This window comes from Styela clava, chromosome 15, assembly GCF_964204865.1.
Source record: "Styela clava chromosome 15, kaStyClav1.hap1.2, whole genome shotgun sequence".
NCBI lineage: Eukaryota > Metazoa > Chordata > Ascidiacea > Stolidobranchia > Styelidae > Styela > Styela clava.
The window spans coordinates 13,456,532-13,471,093 of NC_135264.1; the positions used below are offsets into that span (position 1 = coordinate 13,456,532).

The following is a 14,562-nucleotide window of genomic DNA, read 5'->3' on the forward strand; positions in this document are numbered from 1 at the left end:
TTTACTAACTTTACTGTTAGCTAAATCTTGGAGCAGAAGAAAATGAAATTCAGACAGTTTCTAACACTCCTAATTTGAGTTTTATTTTATGTCAAATGAAGGACGCGGTGTTTTAATCGTCAAAGTGTTAGAACTTAAAGTATTAAAAACTTGATAAAGAAACAGACAGATTTATGAATACAAGAAATAAATTTGATGAATTGAAAAATTCAAACACTCTACGTTAAGGAAAATTTTTTGCTATTTATGCCGATATATAAAAAATGACATTGAAGTACTGAATTCGGATCAGAAAATGCAATACGTTACTGTAATCAGTAATACAATGTCTAAGTAACCATGGAAATTACAATGCGCCGCAGTATCGCAATATTTCTTCCTTTCCACCGAGCAAACTGATATTCCGTGCTCGATGTATCAAGAATTTATAGTCTCCTTCACTCGTTCGACTGGTTTCACTTGTTTTAAAACGAGAGAGATGTTGAAGTAACAATGGGTACATAAGTGATTCCCAACCCTTTTCGTTACTTTCAATCTTTAATGTACTCTTAGCTAGTATTATGCGCAATATGCACTATTTGTACAGCTTAAGTACAAGCAATTGCACTGCAGCAAATAATATCAAAAAATTCGTTCCCGTTCGGAAAACCTTGCTTTACACAAAGAAAATTTAGATTAGATATTGGAACCTTTTGGATCTTTTTATTCCTTCCTAACTGTACATAAAAACTACGTGTTTCCACTATATGTTGAAGCTTCAAGCATTGCTTTAAAGTTTAAACCACACTGCATGTTTATTTATTGGCTGATTTCATCCTCAGTATGTTTCGCCATGGCATTTGTGACGCATGCACTAAACTTTAAAACACGAAAATGTCAAATGTGTTTTGGCTTAAGATTTTACTTGATAAAGAAACTGTCAATTATAAAATTAAAGATACCTTGCCGAGATTAAACAACATATCTTTTATTAAATGAACAAGACAGTTTGAACTCATACTTGAATAGATTGTAAAATTCGAATATGTTTTTATTTACATAAACATCTTGATAAGAAGTTAAATTTTCTAATCATCACAACCATCTACGTTTATTCGACATTCTTATAGATACACCATCGCCGCAAGTTTATGCATTAGTCAAACACACAGAAGTGTTCTAGATTTTGGTTTAAACACAAAACAATCTAATATATTGTTCTCTGGTTAAAACCATTTTATCCAGACATTTTGTTCCAAGAAAGCGACGTGCTGTGCATAATAACTGTAAAATCATTGTTTTCTAATGATTTTTATTTTTTTTAATTCAAATGAAAGCCCCCCAAATCATTGTCTAGTTCAGTGGATTCTAACCAAATTTCCCTGCGCCATTGCGCAGTGCCACCAGGCCATTTGCGCGGTAGAATATCATTCTTGCGCACTTGCAACATTACGTTTTCGTAGCGAAGGCTGTGACTCATATTTTTTAACGCCTATCTTAAATGCCAGTTCCATCACATGTAATTTGCTTGCCCATGTTCATTGTGATGTCGCATACGTGTCTGTTAATAACCTGTTTATTGTAATGTCACACACGTGTCTGTTACGTCCTTTGACTTATGTGCTAACTACTAAGTTCTTTGACTTGGAATCATTTGGAACGAACTATTTTAAGCCGATTCTACAATGCCAGCGCTGGCCGGTGTCGCATTTCAAGAAGCTATTGGAGTTAAATGTGTACTTTGTTTGCATTCTAATAATATATTATTGTAATGTTTCACATAGTTTGTAAATCATTTGTGACTCTGCTCAGCCTTAAAAATAGCCTGTTCCAAATGATTTCAAAAAAGTACTTGGACGTAACAGACACGTGTGTGACGTCATAATGTTCGTATTAGACACGTATGTGACATCACAATGGACAGGGGAAAGCAAATTACATGTGAAATATGGAACAGGCATTTAAGATAGGCGTTAAAAAATATGAGTCACAGCCTTCGCTATGAAAACGTAATGTTGCAAGTGAGCGGGAATGATATTTTACTGCTCAAATGATCTGGTGGCACTGCGCAATGGCGAAGGGAAATTTGGTTAGAATCCACTGAACTAGACAATGATTTGAAAGGCTTTAATTTAAATTGAAAAAAAAATAAAAATCATTAGAAAACAATGATTTTGCAGTTATTATCCACATCGCTTTCTCGGAAAACGAACTTTCTAGATAAAAATGGTTTTAAGCAGATAACAATAGGTTCGTTCATTTATTAGATCGTTTTGTGTTTAGAAGAAAATCTAGAACATTTCCGTGTGTTTGACTAATGCATAAACTTGTGGTGATGGTGTATCTATAAGAATGTCGAATGAATGTAGATGGTGGTAAGGATTAGAAAATTCTTATTATGATGTCAATAAATTTAAAAACATAATAGAATCTTATAATCCATACAAGTTAGAGTTGTATTTGTATTAGTACAAACTGTCTTAGTACTTCAATAAAAGTTATGAAGTTTAATCTTGGTAAGGTATTTTTAATTTTATAATATTTACAGTTGTGGTAAACAGACAGTTTCTTTAACAAGTAAAATCTCAAGCCGTATCACATTTGACATTTTCGTGTTTTGTTTAGTGCATGCGTCACGAATGTTAGGCGGGGCATATTGTAGGAGAAATCAACCAATAAACAATAAATAAACCATCAATTTTATTGAAAAATTATCTTACCGCTCACAGGTGGACCACTGATATCTAATTCAGTAATTTTAGCGTAGTTAATCACATCGTTACTGCAATTGCAGAATTAAACTAAAGCTCACATAAACCATATCAGGCATTATGAAAATTAAGTTATACCACTATTTTTTGGGAACGTAACGTAAAACTGACAAATAACACGCAAAACTATAAAAACGAGGCAATGTTCACAACCCTGCTTGAACATCTGTCTGAGCAGCGGCAGAAACTGCAATTATTTCTTATTTGGTATGGTTAAGAGTTAATGTAACAAACAAGGAAATCGATGCCCCACAAAATCCTAATGCTAAATAGCTAATAAGTACAGATAATAGGCTATTGTTCAGTTGTTACACACTGAATATTGTATTTCATATGATTTCAATATTAGACACTAGAATAGACTTGGAAAAATGCCAAAAAAACGTCAAAAAGCCAAACGGAAATTCTGACGCCAAACGCATTTTAAAAAAAGCCAAAAATGGCAAATTTGGCGTTAGAAAAGCCAATATGGCAACCCTGGACTGGAATAAAAATAGGCGAAGAAAGAAATGTAACGAAAAAGTTTGGGAATCACTGGTAACCATCCCTTCTTCATCATTTCTCTCGTTTTTAAACAAGTGAAACCAGTCAAACGAGTGAAGGAGACTATAAATTCTTAATACGTCGAGCACTGAATATCAGTTTGCTCGGTGGATTGAAAGAAACATTGTGAGACTGCGTCGCACTGTAGTTTCCACGGTATTACTGATTACAGTAATTTATTGCATTTTCTGAACCGAAATTAGTACTGCAATGTCATTTTTATATATCGGCATGAATAGCAAGAACTTTTCTTTCACGTAGAGTGTTTGAATTTATCAATTTTATTTCTTGTATTCAAAAATCTGTCTGTTTCTATAGTAATACTTGAGGTTCTAACACTTTAACAATTAAGACACCGCGCCCTTCTTGTAGAAATAAAATAAAACTCAAATCGGAGGTTCTGGAAACTGTCTGAATTTTTTTTCTTCTGCTCCAAGATTCAGCTAACAGTAAAGTTAGTAAATGAACTATATTAGACACGAAGTGGACATATGGGTCATTTTGTTGTTTCCTTATTATTTTTTTCTTCAACTACTGGATACTTTGCTTTGAAATTTCAATGGTTAGTTCGTTAGAAGGATATTATTTATAGAAGGCTATATTTCCGTGCTACTCCGTGTCCATATATTTGAGCATCGCACTCTTGTTTCTATATAAATTTGATAACAACTGGGCGAGATGTTATGCATATAGTTCAAAACCATGATTCCTTAATAAACGACCGTCCTGTTTTTTATTCCTAAATTTATATTATGTATCAACTCACCTCTTTCACCTAATTTTAAGATAAACTATCTTATCAGTTCTAAGTCACAATGAAGATATTTCTTGCATCGATTCTGCTGTTGGTTGCTGTATTGTGTATGTTACTTGGTGGCACATACGGAAGGATCACCGTACCAATAGGTTACCTTTTATTAAATTATTTCACAAAAATTGTGAAGTTCTACATCAAATCGATTTATATTAACATGGAGATTATACTTCTATGCAGAAGGATGCCTTCATGAACTAAACTTGATAACAAAATTTGTATTTGTAAAAAACTATAGGAAGTTATTAAACGATATACTCTTATTTAAATTTTAAAATCAACTAATTACAGCTCAGCTAAAATTATCGGTTATTAATTTTTCTTCATTACCGATATTTATCTCATTGTTGTGGTTGAGTTCTAATGCAATTCTAATTTATATATAATGCAGGATGTGAAGAAGACTGTGAACCCGATCGAATTTGCGATTTATTAACGGGACTATGCGTTTGAGGTAAATTTGTAATATTATTAAAAAGTGGCTGAATTTCTATAAATACGGTTCCGTTACATTTGAACCCACGTACATTTGAACCCATGACAATTGCACCTGCATGCTATTGCACATGTGGAATTTTTTTTTGTTGAACCCATACCAACCCTAACCCATGGGATTTAGCACCCGCATATAGATTGAACCCGCGGATATACACATGGGTTCAAATGTACGTGGGTTCAAATGTACGGTCACCTATAAATACCATCAGTCAAGGTTGTAGCCAAGAATTTGCAATGATGATGGTGGTTTTAAAATTTCTAATTTCCAAGTAAGGCCATAACAGGTAGAGGGCCGTTAAACGTGGGTATTCAATGGTCTCGAATCAAAACTCTGAGGGTTTAAAAATCGTTTTAAGCTACTAAAAGTTGCATGTATGATACAGAAAGATGCTTTTTCACATTTCAAAAGGGGGCTTCCGTCCTCTACCCCTGGCTACGTCCCTGCTATCAGTCCAAACGTCATTTCGAGGCCATTGCAAATATCCATAGCATCACTTTTATGCAACACAATTGGTTCATAAACTCTACCAAGTTTATCATCGTCATCCAAATTTTTGTGTTTTTTCGTGTCTTTTCAAAAACCAAGCACAGATTTTAAACTTTTACAGATATAACAGCAACAGAAACATTCACAAAAACTTTTTTCTTTCTTTTCAGGGTGATTGGGGATGAATTAACAGAAAGAAAAATGAATTCGACAATAAATTGCTAAATACAAATTAATAAAATATTCTGCAGCAATAACATTCATTCATTTTGTAAGTTTTGTATTTGGAGCATTTCAGCATCTTCAGGGAACGGTATTAGAACAACATTATCCAAACATCCATACGGATACTTGTACGTTTGTATAAATTTCGAACGTTATATACGAAAGCGTCCTCCTTTTTTGTAAAACGCGATTTTTGTACTTCGATTGATTTAGTATAATATGTATGGGAAACAAACACGGTCTGGGATTACCTTAATTTCATTCGTAGAATTCTAATACAGAGAGGAAACGTCAGACATAAGTAGTACATAAGATTATAAACACGAGCGCCATGCTTTATAAATCCATTTAAAAATGGCATAATGTAGTATATATATTAGTGATTACCATATAACACTTGGTACGCCCTGGGGTGCTCTATACACCCGGTTGACGAGCACCTGTTTAGAACCCCCCGAACCCGAGACGGTGATGACCAATCTAAACACACAGTCACAAAACTATATAAAACCTACACCACGCTACTCACCTATTCCTATCCAAGGCTTCCAAGCTCACCCGACAATTTTATACCCCGAACACGACGATTAAAACCTGCTTTACATACGTATTGTCACTTTATGTGCTCACTATGCAGGGGCGTGCCAAACATTTCTGCTGCCTGGGGCGAGTTTCATAATGATGGCCCATTATACTTCCAAAATAATTCAGGTGGGATGGTAAACAGATTATAGGTGTTGTTGTACATGAGAATAATGAACTAAATGTCAATAGGAGCGAAATGTTTGTCAGTGAGCCAGTAGATTATTTTCACATAACGAAAATACAAAATGAGCGAACAGAATTCAGTAAAATGGAAGAAAACTGTATACCAGTATGAAGGTACCATGGTAAACCAGTAAATGGTCATCGAGCAGAGTCACCCATAAAAGAGTCTAACTTCATGTCATACTAGCCTACAATAAGAAAAGGAAAGCCGAATAATATTCACTAACAGAAGACGGTCTTTAGGTAGGTTTAAGCTATGGTTACCATATTTGAAAAAGCAAAACTCCGGACAGTGCATGAGTATTTTCGGCGCACCCGAAGTATGTGCACCAAGATGACGCACAACCTATAATATGTTCAGGTTGTGCGCCATCTTGGTGCATATACTTCAGGAGCTCCGTATTTTCATGAGACCATATGTATGCGCTACCGAAATGCTAAGCCTGCAAACGCTATACCAGGGATCACCAACGCGTTGCCCGCGGGCATCAAGTTGCCCGCGAAGACCATATGAGTCGCCCACAGGTCTGTTCCAAACTAAGCTTAATAACGGCTATTATAAGTAAGCTACATCAATTAAATTTTGTCCTGCAATTTTCGAATAAATCACACTTATATGGGAACTAGAAATGACACTATATTAATTATTGTAACCATCAATCTTATTTCTATTTGACCTCAGTAATGTGACGGGTCAATTAACACTCTTCCAATTATGACATCACACTGAGATCACTTTCCACAAACCCGCGCTTTTTCTTGTCCGTTGGTTAGCGGAGCAGTAATAATACAATTATTGATTCCAAAGAAAAATCATCATTTTCACGATGAATGGGAAGTGGATATATTTTTACCACCATAAAAACAGCCTTCGTGTGTCTCATTAGTGGGGCGATTTTAGCGACGGCAAAGCGGAGGGATATTTCACATCTTGTCACGTAATCTTCCGCGCTAACTACCCGCTGTTCAGCACGGTACGGACAGAAAAAGCTCGCGATTCAAATCATAGTGCAATCCTATTTTACGAGACCATCGTTTGTTTCAACCTATATTTTCGAATCAACATTCTTGACATAAACTCAGGATAGGAGGAGATTTACATATTTATCCCGGGGGAGAAGATAGCCGATAGGACGGCTTAACCATATGACAAACCACGGCTTTTCGCCGGTTACCATGTCGGGTATGGGATTAGTTAGTTGTTTGTTTCCGGAAGCCTGTACTTGATGGCGAAGGAAGCCTTAGCCGACCAGCGGTTAAGTGAACCACCCTACGGCGGCGAGGAGTCCACCAATCCTTTCGCACATAACTATCCCCGCATGGGATGCGAACCTAACGCTTAACACGATGGCCCACAGCGCCGCGACTCACTCTACCAGGAACAAACATGGAACACGCCTCACTGATGAAAATCTGCAAGGCTCGCTCAGAGTTACAGGGTCAAGTTACACGTCGGAGTATAATACTCTGCAACATTTGATAGAACAACTGTTAAGTCCATTTTATCTTAGACTTGTGCAGAGTGTTGAAAATCAATTTAAAAACACTCAGTTTTGAAATACAAGTGTTATTGATAGAAATTTATTTGCAACGTTGTGATATGCGTTTGATTTCCTGGAGAATCCGAAAGTTTATTAGTGTCTATACTTCACTAAATGCCAGTAATTATATCAATAATTGAAGCTTAGTCCAGCAACTGACTTTTTGAGAAGTGTACATTGAACTGGTAGCCCGCAGCTTAATTTGTACCCAAAAAGTAGCCCTCGGCTTCGAAAAGGTTGGTGACCCCTGCGCTATACGATACTCATTCTAAAGCGCCAGCTACCGAAATGAAAAGTATTGTCTTCAGTCACAAGCAGAATCTCACACCAGGCGGGTAACCACTCTCTAAATATAGCTCTAAATAAATCGCAACTTCAGAGTGGAAAATAATAATGAGAATTAGGTTGTGCCAAAAAGGAAGAACAGCAATTACATGCTCTAAACAAATTACAGACACGCTTGTAAGTCAAGTCACTACAACTTTACTCTTCTGATCATGCATATTTTTCTGGAGATCTAATACCCTTCAATGGGGCATTTACAGTTGTCTTCTGTAAATGCCACACATTTTTTCTAAGGCGTCTTTTACTTAAGTGGCAATTGTATCGGCAATCTCGTTTGCCTTGTTTGTAAACTCAATCAATTTTGATTGCAAACCACCTTTCCTTCAGTCAAAATATTGAATAATTGTAGGAAATAATTTCAGTTCATTGTGATTACCATCTGTTGCAACGCCAAAATACGCGGTATCTTTTTCTTCAAAACTTTACATTACATTACTTCGCTACATTAGAATCAGGGAAATCTTTTCAAGTAAAACAGATGTACAGTCCATGGATAAAAAGCTATGATGATGCTTAACAGCGTGAATGCAAGAGTGCCGCAGCCTTCTGCGGCAGTGATTTCATCTTCGCATTTGCTTCCTGCTGTAACAAAATAATTTGTCATTTTCGTTGATCCAACAGCCTCTCTTACTGCTTTGCGATGTATTTCCGATTGCAGATGTGTGTTTAAATCACCATTACCTTTGTGCACGACAGATATATAGATTCCTGATTTGCAAACCAAGCATTCTGCCTCAAAATCATTCCAGCCTTTTCTAAAACATGGATGTTTGGATTTATAAACATTGGCACATATACAGCATGGCGCTTGTGTTTATAAACTTATGAATCACTTTTGTCTGGCGTTTCCTCCCTGTATTAGAGTTCTACGAATGAAATTAAGGTAATTTCAGACCGTTTTTGTTTCCCATACAATTTATACTAAGTCAATCAAAGTGCGTATATATATATAACGTTCGAAAGTTATAAAAACGCACAAGTATCAGTATGGATGTTTGGATATTCTAATGCTGTTCTATGAAGATGCTGACATGCTCCAATGTTATTGCTGCAGAATATTTTATTACTTTATATTTAGCAAATTATTGTCGAAGTCATTTTTCTTTCTGTTGACTCATGGGTTGCCTATCCCTGACTTCCTGGAAAGAAATAAAAAGTTTTGTAAATGTTTCTGTTGCTGAAATATATATCATCGGTAAAGGTTTGTAATAAAACAACAAAACTAATAAAGTTTGAAATCTGTGCTTGGATTTTAAATGGACACGGAAACACACAAAAATTTGAAAGTCAATGATAAACTTGTGGTAGAGTTTATGAACCAATTGTGTTGCGGAAAAGTGATTTGCATTCGGCTATGGATATTTGCGATGGCCTCGAAATGGCGTTTGGACAAATAGCAGGGGCTTATCCAGGGGGTATAGGACGGAAGCCTCTTTTTGAAATGTGAAAAAGCATCTTTCTGTATCATACATAGTAGCCCAAAACGCTTTTTAGAAAAATGGTAGACTCGAAAAATTAATTTCGGGCGTCTTAAACTGTCCACAAAGTTTATATACTATGGCAACTGGGCTATATATACACACAGACATAAGATTTCCGGCCTCGATGGTATGGAATTGTCCAATTTAATGGCTTTACGACCCTATAAACTAGTGTTGATTGTATATCATAGCTTGCCGTTTTGGGTCGTTGATCCAGCTCAAGGGCCGGCAACCTACTTGCCTATGTTAAACAAGTTCATGGGCGCCATTTTGTGCCATATTTGGGAAACGAGAAACAATGGAGTATGGCAAATTTTCGTCGTGTTGTTATACCGAATCGAATAAGTCAGCTGTTATAAGGGCTAGAATGAAGCCGAAGGGTGGGTTTTAAACTTTAAGCTATATGCTACCTAAATATATAACGATATTAGGCATAAAAACTATCTAATGCATTAAATTTGACCACAAACACACATAGAACCATTTTTTCGAAGATTTTATAGTGTTAAGCCAATTTGACGCTGTAAAATGTTTAAAACTCGACCTTCAAAATTTTTTACCTAAAATATTAGTGAAAATAATAGGTATATTTTAATAATTATGTGCAAACTTCACATAAGACGCCGTTTTAGATGGCCGAGAACAATAGACACAAGATGGCGTCCATTGTCGGAGCGTTGCCTCGCTTGTATGATATATACGCTTCGGTCCAGATTAATGCCAATTAGTCCTGTAAATAAAACACATAGGGGCTTTGTCACAGCTGCTACTTCATGGTCAGACTATGATGGCATTCCTGAATTTGTGAAATGTTTCTTCGTACATGAACAAGAGCCATTATATAATGGCTCTGCATAAACAGTCAATATGTAGTTGTAGACCAATCTATCCCAGTACGGTACTTTTTGATTTTTGTTGCCAATTTCCATAGATTTGTGTCTTCAAATAATCCAGCGGGATAAGCCTCACTTGCTTTTTTCATTGCTGCAGAAGTCAAAGATCAGTCCAGATTTCCCAGCTCTACATCAAATCCAGTCGTTGATCAAATCATAATATCGGAGAGAAAAGTTGTCATGATTCCTATTTAGTCAGTTGACATCAGTATGTGTGCATGAACTGCAGATAGAACATCTCAACTCACGGATTGAACAGATTTAATACAGCACTTGGGACGCGTCAAAGCAACAATTAGAATGTCCCGTTCAAACAGTGCTGGGCGCCCATTATGCATAAAAAACGCTCAGAAAACATCTCATATAAAACATGTACATGCCAAAGCATATATTCTCTTCTCCTAGTTCTTGATAAAAAACATCAAAATTCTTTGTTGGTTAATTGATTTCATATTTATCCCTCGACGCCTCAAACAAAATGGATTTACAATTCAATTACAAAGTCGTCAGTAACTTGGCACCAGGCTCACAATACTGCTGTGCATCACCTAAAAAAGATCTACATGGTCCATACTTTTGTTGCGCGTTTCGTGACCACCTGCAGAGTGGCAACAAGTTTATATCTTACTGGATGTCAAAGCGAAGAATAGAAATTGCAGGATGAACAAACGCAACTTCATCCGGTACAAAAGCTCGCGGACCAGCGGTTGGGAACCACTGCTTTAAACCACACTACAATGCTGCATGTTTATTGACTGATTTCATCTACAACAGGGGTGTCGCGGGCCGCATGTGGCCCCAGAGAACTTCCAATGCGGCCCTGGAACGTCTAACAATAATTGTAATATTCTTTTTTATCTAAATGTAATACATTTTTTGAAACTTTTTAAAGTGAAATTGATTATTCACACAGACAACGACAATTTACTGAAAGTAGTATCGATATAAATAAATTTTTTTTTGTTTCAAATTTGACCTAATTATGAATAAACCTCAAACTAGTAAAAGAATACTTGAAAAAAACACTCCAGGGAATAAATGAAACGCAAAGTACATGATGAAGGTGGCATTTTTAGAGAAAAATAGGAATTGCAATATTTTCTGCATTTCTCAAAATTCCAAAACACATTGTTTAATTTGTCACATTTCTATCAGTACAATGAAAGAATACAATATATATACGTAGACATTATCAGAATAAGCTCAGCAGTCAATATCACAAATTTAAAGGTCAACCTCAAACAAAAATTTTAATGTGTTTGTATATTGTTATAATTATACAACTACCTAGTTACTTAAAATCAATATCAATCATAACTCGAGCGGTCCTAATGCCTATGGTAGGAAATGTGGCGGGGAATGTCTGGTCCGAAAAGTCAGTCATTGTTTGTTTACTGATCTAATTATGTATTAGTCAAACATTCGGATGTGTTTCAGATTTTATTCTAAACACAAAACAATCCAATAAATTAGCATATTACTCTCTGATTACAACAATTTTATCTAGAAAGTTTGTTCCGAGAAAGCGATGTGGTGTGAATATTAACTGTAATCATTACAACCATCTACGTTTATTCGACATTCTTATACATACACCATCGCCGCAAGTTTATGTATTAGTCAAACACACGGATGTGTTTTGGATTTTGTTCTAAACACAAAACAATCCAATAAATAATCCTCATGTTTTCTGATTAAAACCCTTTTATCTAGAAAGTTCGTTCCGAGAAAGCTATGTGGTGTGGATAATAACTACAAAGTCATTGTTTACTAATTTTTTTTTTTTCGTTTTAAAAAAAGCCTTCTGAATCATCGTCTAGCCGGGTCCTAACCTTTTAAGGCTCGTGGCTCATTTCGGGATGCTTTTAGCACTCGTGTGTTTGTCATTACAGTAGTATATTCATAGTCTAATTTTTATTGATAGATTTCGAATCCCATTAGGTTCAAACAATTCATGCTCAACAAAGTGAAAACACCCTGTGAAATAAATAACCTTGTCAATCTTTAATAAATATATCCTTAGCTAGTATTACGCGCAAGTTGCACTACCGTGTTTGTACAGCTCAAGTACAAGCAATTGCACTGCAGCAAATAGTATTAAGAAATTCAAAATTTAGATTAGATATTGGAACCTTTTGGATCTTTTTATTTCTTCCTAACTGTACATAAAAAATATGTGTTTCTATTATATGTTGAAGCTCCAAGGATTCATATTTAGTGTAACGTGCAGCTCACACTCTAGCTTTTAAGTATTTTGAATATGTATGAAAAATGCTAAATAACTGAAACAATATCAGTCAAGCCTCAGTACTTCTTTCCAGAAGGAACGAAATTTCTCCCTGGGAAGGAAGTATTTCTTTAAACCACACTGCATGTTTATTTGTTGTTTATTGACTGATTTCATCTACAATATGTCTCGCCTATCATTTGTGACGCAAGTACTGAATTTCAAAACACGAAAATATCAAATGTGTTTACTCGATAATAAAACTGTCAATTTACTGTCAACTGTCAGGTACATATTGACTAAATATGGATTACCAAAGCTTCAACATATGATAGAAACACATATTTTTTAGTAAGGAATAAAAAGATCGAAAGGTTCCAATATCTAATCTAATTTTTTTTATGTAAAACAAGGTTTCCCAGACGGGGAAGAGTTTTTAATACTATTTACTGCAGTGCAATTGCTTGTACTTAAGTTGTACAAACACAGTAGTGCAACTTGCGCATAATACTACCTAAGGATACATTAAAAATTGAATGAAAAAAGTAGTTTGGTCCAGTAATTAGAGAGAAAAATATACAACAAATATATACAACAAAACGGTCTTCGTAGCCATTACAAAAGAAAACTGCCAACACATGTTTGGTTGGAAGGAACGGGATATACAATTTAGGGATAAAATTTTGGACTGGTTCTAATCTAATCATCGACCTCTCAAATATTGTTTTAACATCTTCTTTTTATCCAGGTATTGTTCCGAATAGTATTTTCCAGTTGAATGTCATGCTCAACATATCCGGGTTCAAGAAACTTGCAAATTTCATTCCGGATTTTATTCAAGTTCTGTCTTCAATTATGATGATGCCTCAAGCTTATTGGAAGTCATTTAGTTTATCCATGTTTACAATAAAGTGTAATAAGTATTTGTTAATTGACGTATTTTCAAAAAATTTCTTAATTTCGCTGAAAGTGATAAAAGAAAAACATATTACGCAGCCAGAAAAACTTGATTTTGTTCTCAACTAAAGGACCAATTGAGAGTGCAGTAAACATGTAAGTGGAAACAAGTACCCTAGTCAAAATGGGATATAAATACCTTTTCTGCATTTTTATCGCAAGGAGAAACATATGTATAGTTGCTGTATCGTAAGCAGATATCATAACAGCGCTATTTTCTCCTATTTCAAAGACTCTGATCCAGCTTGAAAAATAAAATTAAAAATCTACGTAGAGTAAAACTCGAGACAGACATAACATATATATTCAAATTTGAGTGATTTCTTTACAAAAGTAGAAAAGAAGGTGCAGGTGGGTGGATTGGGTGGGTGGAGGCCACAGTGCTACCACAAAACTGATTTCCCTTTCACAAGAAAATAACCCGTTCTTTTCAGTTTGATTGCTTGATAAGATTATTTCCCATGGTGTTTACGCTTTGTTGAGCATGAATTGTTTGAACCTAATGGGATTCGAAATCTACCAATAAATAGAACACTATAAATACTACTGTAATGACAAACGCACGAGTGCTAAAAGCATCCGTTAAAGAGCTACAAGTAAAAAAAAAGTTATGATATGACTAGGGCTAGGCATTTTTTAGTATCTGATGATTTCAGAATCGAATCGTATATTTTTTCGAATCGAACCTCGAATACTTGGGAGATATATGAGTGTACGTAAATTTCTTATTGTATTGGGTATAAATTGATGAAAACATAGAGAACAATAGGTTTATTTATTGGATTGTTTTGTGTTTAGAACAAAATCTAAAACACATCCGTGTGTTTGACTAATACATGACCTTGCGGTGATGGTGTATGCATAGGAATGTCGAATAAATGTAGACGGTGGTAATGGTTAGAAAATTCAACTTCTTATCATGATGTCGCTGTTTGTGTTATTTTTATATGGACCGCAGCGGTCTGGAGTAATAAACGAATTGATTGATTGTTATTGAAAACATAAGATTTTATATATTCAATTACGAGTTGTG

At 35.3% G+C, this 14,562-nt stretch overlaps 1 long non-coding RNA gene across 1 annotated transcript; it reads left to right on the top strand.

The window, feature by feature from the left end:
* The first annotated feature begins 3,704 nt into the window (after positions 1–3,704).
* Positions 3,705–5,379, top strand: LOC120334701 (uncharacterized). The gene is made up of 3 exons (XR_005568544.2): positions 3,705–4,199; positions 4,499–4,561; positions 5,263–5,379. It is a non-coding gene; the product is annotated as an uncharacterized LOC120334701 (long non-coding RNA).
* Positions 5,380–14,562: the final 9,183 nt, after the last annotated feature.